We start from the raw sequence: 9,659 nt of genomic DNA on the forward strand, positions 1-9,659 counted from the left end.
GCAAGCGCACCTTTCAACCTGGTGACCAGGTGATGTTGCGGCGTCCGTCAAAAAGGAACAAGATTGAGATGCAATAGGAAGGGCCAGCTAAGGTGATGTCCAAGCTTTCGGACACCAACTATGAGGTCAAATTTAAGAACAAACACAATCGGATAATCCACAGTAATTTGATGAAGCCTTATGCGCAGCGTCATGGCCATGGTTAACACGACGCTGAACATGCCAGAGGAAGAGATCTCAGACATACCTTATGCCCCACATGAGGACGAGCAAGCAGCGAATGAGCTGCTAAATTCAATCGACAGAGAGTCACATTTGACGCAAAGTCAACGAGGAGACATGAAAAACGTCGTCCACGACTTTGAGGCGGTGTTTTCAAACAAGCCAGAATAAGTAAGAGTGAGTGGTGTAACGTTTCTTGACTCTGAGGTATTGGGGCGGGCAAAATTGAACGCCACGTCGGCCGAATCAAATCACCTATTCCCGTATGGCGTGCCCTCTAAGCACCAACCTGATTTCATTTAGCGAATTTTTTTTCCTATCCAAGTGCGCCTCGAGCGGGAGCACACGCCTTGGACAGGTGCCCTGTCAATACTACTCGTCGGGAGACACCATGTGTTCATTAAGGCAAAACATTTGATCTCTTCAAGTTTTAGTTGAAGTTTTTTTGCTAAGTGCAGTTTTGGCCTTGAGTTTTGGGCTTGCGGGATGAGTGGGTTCTGAGGGCACGTGCTTTTGTCGGGTGTGGTTTGGCGTCTGTGATCCCTTTTAACTAGCATTGCAGAGAATTTCCCAAAACGGCCATCTCACGAGGAGTAGCGATGCCGAGGTTCGGCACTGAAGGTCATCAGAAGACTCCCAAAGAGCATCTGGTTCCTGGCACGCCCAGTCAGACGAGCTACGTGCGAGCAGTTCCTCTTCCGGGCGCAATATCTGGCGGCGGGGGTGCTGTTGTGCCCGCGCTTCCTTCCTGCTGTGGAATTCGGCAAAGTTGGGCATGGGGAGGATTCCCTGAAGACCACCGTGAGGGTGGGTGAGCCCTCTGGGGTAGACGTGACTGCAGGACTGCCAGAGGGAACGACGACAATAGCGTCCCCACGTGTTCGAACAGGAATGCCGGAAGCAGCGACGATAGCGTCCCCACGTGTTCAACAGGAATGCCAGTGACGACATAAGCGTATTCGTTCCGGTCCTCGCCACGACGAAGTGCGGTATCAGTGTGGTCCCCTTCAGTCACGCTGGATTTGAACAATTGCCCGAGTGCCGCACCTTCGACAGAGCTTCCGCGTTCCGGTCACCAGTACAAGCTCTTTCGACGCCTGCTGGGAGACAGCCTGCATTCCTGTGTCATGCAGGTGCCCTCCGGACGCACGTGCGCGGCCACCTAGAAGCCGCGGGGACGACAACGTGACCGGGTCCTGTTCCCTTTCCCTCGACCGAGCTGCGGAGAAACATCAGGACCCCCCTGCCGTGGGTGGTACCATCAGTGCCATCGTGTGATTGGACATCATTCTTCGAACTGTATTCCCCAGCTAGGGATCTAAGGAATACGAAGAGTATTTAAGGAGCTGCTGGTTTGATGCCTAAAAATAGCCCCCTTCTTGAGAGGCATCAGAGACTCCCGACTCCTAAGAAGCTCTCTTTACTGAGAAGCACTCTCAGTTGCCCGCACTTGTACATAATGTAAATAGTCCTTGTATAAAGGTTTCCTAGTTTTCTTCCTCCGATCGTCCTCGTCTCTTCTCCGGTCCAGTCACGCTACCTGAATCCCAACAATGTTCACGAGAAAGTGCCGCAGCACCCCTTAGCAGCCTGCACTTGCCACTCCTCTCGGCTTCTTTCAGGCAACGCGCGAATAGGTTTTGAAGGCCCACAGCGTACTTCGTTTCCTCTGTCCATGCCGAGGCAAGTGTGACGTCGTCTTTTGTCCGTTTCGCAAGGCATCTCGCAAGACCAGTGCTGCTTTCTCAGGCAACTATTTGTTAAACATCTATTGCTTTAACTCCCAGTACCACAAGTTAGTTACATTTCAATTCGGCGGAAATAGGCTACCGTAATGCCTTAAAACGCCTACACAGGCCGCGTATCAGAAAAAAAACAAGAAAAAAGATAAAAACACGCAGACGCACCCATGATCGATTACTAAGCCCCCACACACTAACGCATGGACATTTCGTACCTATTGGCAAGCATTCACAGAAAGGACTACGTGTTCAAATAATTTTTTTAGCTTGCCTTTCCCTTGTGCCGTCTGTGCCTCAAAGTATTAAGCTAAGCGTGTGCTGGAATACATCATTGTTTGCAAATGATAAGAACACACGAGGCTCCTAGATTCCCAGTATGTTGCTCCACTGCTGCCTTCAAGCATAATCGGGGAATTAGAGAGAATGCCTTAGCGAAAACAATTTTCCTATTTTATAAATATTTCAACATCCTCAGGAAGTTCTTGTTGCTGAGTTCCCTTTTCGCCTTGGTGCAAGCACCACCGCAGATCGTATGACAAAAAGCCATTCTTTCGGATCTTATGTTTAGGTTTCCTTCACTGGAACCTCAGCACGCCCTAAATAAGAAAAAAAAAGCAACAAGGGTAGTTGTGTCACCCACGTACGTATCCCGTCTATCCTCTCCAACAAGAGGGAGTTGCACGAACGCCGTCAAGGACGCAACTTGGAAGCCCTCGTAATAACAGTCCTCCTATTGGGCAAGTGAAAATCGTTAAGGATGTTGTTCACTGCTCATATACGGTTTGCTTGAAAAAAGGGTTTCAGAATAAAATGAAGCCTTTTTTAGACGTTCAGATACAGAATCGGGTGGTTGAGAAGGCACGTGATACTTTAATTCGTAGACCTTCGGAGCATTCTCATCCTTGTCGCGGTTTTGTCTCCAGCTGTCACGATGATGCCAAATTTGTTTTGTTTTTTTCGTATTAAGCGAAGAATTCATCTTTCATAGACGGATGAAACCCGAAACTGAGCCTCTTAGAAACGATGCCGTCGAATTGCGTCCTACCCTCACGCGCACACGTGAAACAAGAAATCAATACTGCAGCTACTATTTGGCAATTTAGTACAGGTCTTCGCATAAAAGAAACATAAATAAAGGGCGAAGCGTTCAAAGTTTCCGCGAATGGTCCCTCTCTCTTGGATTGGATTTCATTTCGTAAAGCCGTAACGCGATTCGCTTTGTCATACCCGCAATGCTTATTTCGACGTTGCTTACGCTCCATCTTTGCACCCTTTGCAAGCAGAGTTTTTCTTAGAACAATGGGTAAAGATGAAATTGCCGAAAATACAGAAGTGGTCGCACTCATCGTGTACTAAGTTTCTGTCACTATTGGTTCTCTCCTCGCATGATTCTCTTGCCTCTTCGCGTTGCCCACTACAGTTTTTTTTTATTTTTGGCGGCATCAGCCTAGTTGTCCGTTTCATTATTCGCAGTCCAGTCCTGCTCACGCCACCCGTACCCAACGCATCCACCTCCTCATGGGAGGCCGCTATGCGAGTTGCTCGACCAGCTGGCCGAACATGGCTCTCCGTGGACAGAGCTCTCCGTGAAGCCCAGACACGTCGTCTCTCGGACCAGTAGGAGCCCAACCATAAGGACCTCTTTTATTTTTTTTTGTTCCAAATAAAGCTGTTACCACCACCCTCTCAAACACTGCCCATGCATAAAGAAGCGGCAGCTCTAAATATAGCCTGGTATGTACCGACCCTTTCGATATGAGAGCAATATTTTTGCAAACGCTTGCTGAACGGCAGCAGTACACAACCAGCTTGCTTTCCCTGCGCCAAAAGAAAGGAGAGACTGAAAACTGAGACTTGCCATACATCTGCGTTTTCGAAAAGCAACCATACAGCGGGCTACATGTCGGTTGTATTTCTCTCGTTCTGCACGAGAAAAGCACAAAGCCAAAACATATACAAAGCATGAGCGCGGCGTTATTCCAGTCAAAGCTTCCGGTGTAAAGTCTGAATGTTTCACATTTGGGACCAAAGCAAGGTTGCAAAACGATTGATGAGAATAGATGTGTGAGTGCGTCGATTTTTCGTTACAATAGATAAAGAGCAAATAAAAGCAAATAACAAAAGCAAAGTGTTCCCCATATGAAGTTGCCCCGGTGGTGTCTCTCGAGGACGATGCTGTTGCACTTGTTATTAGCGCCAAATATATAATCTAGGCCTCGACCAGCTCTTATTGAGGTGGCCCATTTGCGCTGACAAAATGCTCACATGCAGCCAACAATGCAGCGTAATCAAATAAAGTTCATTTTCCTTACTGAAGTCGAAACAAAGCCTTTCAATAAACAAACGTCTGTACTGCGCAAGAAGTACACAGCTCGGGATAATTTGCTGAAGCAATGGTTATATATATGCGCTGCATCCTCGAATTTTGGAACACAAATGTTGACAGCCGCAGAATGGTGAAACTTTTCAAGAGAGATGGTTGGTTCGGGCCGCGCGCAAGGAGAAGGAAAGCGAAAAAAAGAGGCGAACACAGGCGTTGTCATGCATTGGAAATTTATTGAGAAAGTGAAAACATATCCAAGCAGTGTAATCATCATGTCATCCAGTTGAAGTAAATCGTCAAACGACAACTGCCAAGCAAAGCCAGATGAAATGTGATACAATGGTGTGAATGAAGAAACAAAGATCAGAACCGGACTGCGGAGCTGGGATTATAAGCTGTGGAAGGGAATTTGCTCTGTCAGGGCGGAAAGCTACAATACCAAACGTTAAAAAGGTTAAATTCATGGTAAAAATCAGATTAATAAAGAGAGCATCCATCCTGAATTGCGATGATTTCAACTTGCACACGTCTCTGCGCCTGCTGGAGCACGAGCTGTTTGTCTAGGAGCGCTGTAGCCGCAGTGCTGACGCATTCGTCCCTCTGCCGTTTGATGCCTTCCACTTCTACATTTTCGTTTGTGATCTGATCATCCATGGCTTCTGCCCATTATCCTCTTCTTATGCAAGAAGGGCGCACACATGGATATGCACTTGCTGTGATGCAAACGAAGATATTCCACGCGGACGCTATCAACTTTCTTGGTGGGCCCACGAAGCCGGTCAACAAAAGGGCACTGAGGAGAAATGGAGAGTACACCCTGTATTGATAGGGTGCCGCGTTTTAAGAACAAAGGGACCACTCTCATCATGAACGGAGCTTTGATAACCTAAAAAAGAACAAAATACAGGTGTCGCCACCACCCGCCGATTTCGCTTCTTATAGGTGTAACATCAAGAGACCGGAAGCGGGCAGAGTGGGCGAGGGAACAAACGCGGGTGAATGACATCCTAATAAAAAACAGCAGGAAGAAATGGGCTGGGGCAGGGCATGTAATGTGATGGCAAGATAACCGCTGGCCCTTGAGCGTAGCGGAGTGGATTCCAAAAGAAGGCAAGCGTAGCAAAGGGCGGAAGAAAGTTAGGTGGGCGGATGAGATTGAGAAGTTTGCAGGGGTAGGGTAGCCACGGATGGCGCTGGACAGGGTTAATTGGAGGGATATGGGAGAGGTCGTTGACCTGCAGTGGGCGTAGTCAGGCTACTGCTGCTGCTGCTCCTCCTGATGATATATATGATGATGATGATGGTGATGAGGCATGCTTCAGCATCCAATTTTTTCGCTGTTGCTAGAGGCTATGCTATGCCGCCGTTCAAATTTTCAAAACTGTGGCAACCCATCCTTTTCGGTAACGACGTGACAAATTTGAATCAACTGGTGGAATTTTAAACTAATTTTCTCCACATTAATATGCGTCTTTTGCTGCCCGACAGACGTCAACGAACTGAGAAAATGCCAAAAAAGTAATATTTTACAGCTAACAGCAATTGCATGGAGTTGTCCTCAGTGTACCTTTAGGACACTGGCTTGATTGACCAATAAATTTTCCCAACGCCTGCCATGCAAGGCACAGGACTCTAATGTTTCATGGAACACTGAGAACGCTGATTTCATGTGGTCTTTTATAGCCTGTATACTTACTTATTCGCGGACTAAATCTCCACTTTCATGTTATAGCCTATCCGCATCAGTTACTGCGATGGATGCGCAGCCAAGCATCATTTTAGCATTTTACTTGAAATCAACCTTTATAAACTGGAAAGGAAAACCATACCTTCAAAAAGATGGAATATGTATCGGATCATGCTTGGCCCCAGTTTTAAGTAACTTGTTTCTATCCCAACTTGACAAGATTGCTATTAGTCGCCTTAATGGAAAGGACGTCGTGAAAATCTTTAGATTTGTTGATGATTTCCTAATCCTTGTTAACACTGACTCTGGCTCACTGAAGTCAAAGACCATAGGCATTTTATCCATCATGAAGGATTGTTTTGAGCCACTTGTTTTAACCACTGAATTTCCAGTAAATGACTCTATCAGATTTTTAGACCTCAAATTCATCTTTCATCCAGTCATATTTGCTCGGCCTACCAGCCTCGTAGTAACAAACATATATTACCCTATCATTCTGCACATTCCAAACTAGTAAAAAGAGCCATCGTCAACATGCGTTTTCAGAACTCCCTGAGAAAATCATGTGCGCACAGGATGTATGAAAGTTTTAAGGAGCAGACCAAAAGGCTGACTGATGCTGGGTACCCCGACGATGTTCAGGTGTCAATTGCCGAGAAGCTTCTAAGAACACTGAACGAAGATCAATGCCAACCGGCCTCGATGCTCGGTGAAAGAAAGCGCTTTGTTGTATTGCCATATTTGCATCAGATTTCTCAAAATCTGAAAAGAATTGGACAGCGCGCAAACGCAACTGTCGTATTTTCGGCACCAAAGAATCTTGCCTCATTGTGCAATATTGGAAAAACCAACAACAACAGAACACGTGGATGCACGACTCGTCATCAGAAGCCGTATGTGGCATGCTTTGAAGGTGTCATATACAAAATACCGCTATCGTGCGGGGGCCATCACATCGGCCAGACGGGTAGGTGCCTCAATCAGCGATTGATGGAACACGCACGCGACGTCAAGAACGGGAAAGAGAAATCACTTGTTGACCACATTCGTTCATGCGCATCTAAAACCTGCAAACCAATTTTTAAAAAAGCTGCTGTTTCTAGCAAAAAGTAGCGACATGACCGCACGATTAATAATTGAAGCTGAAAGGATCAATGCTTCGGGTGAGACATGTGTAAGCACTCCCTTTATCTTTCTATGTGATAAAGAACTCTTGTTTCTGAGGCAACGGTACCGTTAGCACTGGTGATGACGTGTCTTTGCCGTATATATATGTTGCATGTGTGAAATAAAATTTGTTGGAAGTTAGCGCTCGTGTTGTTCGTTTCTTCTGTGTCCTGTCTACTCTGCGCTATAGTCTCTTGCTTGATCATGCACCAACAAGCCCAAAAAGCCACGCTTTTGAAACTAAGTAGCCCGTCAGAAAACGACTACGCCTTAAAAGAGCGTTAAGAAAATTGCCACGAATTTTCTAATGGTGCCTGGATATGGTTAGTACAGCTGGGGTCAAAAATTTTTACCCCCCCCCCCCCCTGAAGTTCCGAACCGTGCCACGTTGCATGCGGGCGCCCCATGAGGATGCACACCTGGTAACGAGACCGGTTGGCTTCGACACCAGGAGTACGTTGTCAGCTGGCGCGGATTGTTTGGGAAGTTGGAGAAGGAGGGAGGGGGGGGGGTCAAAGATATTTAGTCTGCTATCACTAACGCTTCCAGTCTGGAAAAAAGCTGTAGACTGTTTGAGTGTCTGAAGCGAGCTAGACCTGCAGGAAAAGAAGACAAAAATTAAAGGGGACCCAAGCAATTCATATGACGTGTAAATGCGAGAGCAAGTTTAACTCGGTCAGTCGCTCAGTGGGAACCTGAATCGCGCAGTAAGTAGGCGGTGTCATCCACATAGAAATTTAAACAGTTATGCGCCTTTGCATTCCTTAAAATCAGCTGAAGGTTTAGACTCCGAATGTTTTGAGGGAGTGAAGTGCGCATAACAGGTTTCTCCCTGGGTCAGCTCGCTCAACTGTGCTCAGAGGTGCGTGCCGCGTTCCGACCACGGGTTTCTGATGAAGTTTGGGTTTTCGCAGAATAAGCAAAGTAATGCTGTACGTCGTAAAAATAAATAACTTTGGTCGTGACTGCGCCGCGCTTGGGTTTTCAACCCGTGGCGGCGCAAACAGATGAGCTTCGCCGGACACTGCACGAGAACAATATGCTATCGCCGTAACCGATCACCCGTCGTGTTTAACTGACACTTTCTCGCGCTGTGGATTGCATACCGCCGTTTCCTCTCAAACCACTAATTTAAAAAAATTAGAGCCGACTTCTGCCAAATGCGAAGTATGTGGGTTTTAGAGATCAGGCGTCAGGCAAAGTTCGGCGAAACAATTGATTGCGGACCTTAATGGTAGCGCACTATAATATTTCTGGTCCGCTTAACGCCCACTAGCGGGCACTTCGATAGAAGGCGTGTTTGGATCCATTGCGCACGGATGGAATGGTGATTGCACGGATGGATGGTGATTGAATGCAGTCACTCAGAAGGATGCGTACCCCTTCCCAAGCATTGACGATATCGTCTGAAACCTTCGCGGAGTGAGGTATTTTTCTACCCTGGACGCTAGCAAAGGCTATCTCCAAGTAGAGATGAGACCAGGCGACGAGTGCAAAACTGTATTCACATGCCACAGGGGTCTCTAAGAATTTGTTAGGATGCCGTTCGGTTTGCTCGGAAGCCCGAGCACCTTTTAGCGGCTGATAGATCGTGTGCTCGGCGACGCCAAATGGCAGCATTCCCTCGCCTACCCGGACGACATCGTTATCTTCTCCCGTACACCTCGATCATCTCGGGAATGTCCCGACAAAGCTCAGAGCAGCTTTGAATTTCCAGCGCCGAACGACGTGAAGGGCGTGCGCCGCTTTCTCTGGATGGTCGGCTACTCCCGCCAGTTCATTCCATTCCCAATTGAATACAACGCCTGCAAGCCCCCCTGACAAAGTTGTTAAGGAAGACAGCCCCGATGGAAATGGGGGGAAAAAGAGCAGACGAGTTTTCTTCAGCTGGCTCAGGCCATCGCCGACACCGGGTCACTGAAATTGCCAGACCTAAAAAGGCCATTCGTGATCCAGACAGATTCCTGCGACTTCGGAGTGGGCGCAGTGTTATTCAAGATGGAGGACGAACAACTGCGACCCGTGGCACTTGCCAGCCGTGCGCTGACGCCGGCAGAGCGCAAACATTCAGTGAGGGGGAAAGAATGCTTGGCAATCATATACGCGCTACGAAAATTCGAAATGTACGTATAAGGAACCAGGTTCGTGATCGAACCCTACCACAGGGCATTGACATGGCTAATGAGCCTTCATGAGCCGAGCAGAAGGCTCGCGCTTTTGGCCCTCATGCTACAGCGCTTCGAATTCGTAGTGCGCTATCGAAAAGGTGCCACAAACATGGTTGCTGACGCCCGAGACGGCAGCTGTCGACTACGCGCGGCGTGTGCGAGAACGCATAGAAAACGGAGTGAAGGAAGCCAGCCGTAATCGCGCGAGAGCCAGGGCGAGCCAGAAGGCGGCATATGGTTGAGCGCATCAGGACTTGGAATTCCAATTGGGAGATTTGGTTCTCAAACGCAACCACGCGCTCAGCGATGCGAGCACGGGATTTGCGGCAGGCCTCGCGCAAGCTGAGAAA

The sequence above is a fragment of the Amblyomma americanum genome, chromosome 6, assembly GCF_052857255.1.
Source record: "Amblyomma americanum isolate KBUSLIRL-KWMA chromosome 6, ASM5285725v1, whole genome shotgun sequence".
Classification (NCBI taxonomy): Eukaryota; Metazoa; Arthropoda; class Arachnida; order Ixodida; family Ixodidae; genus Amblyomma; species Amblyomma americanum.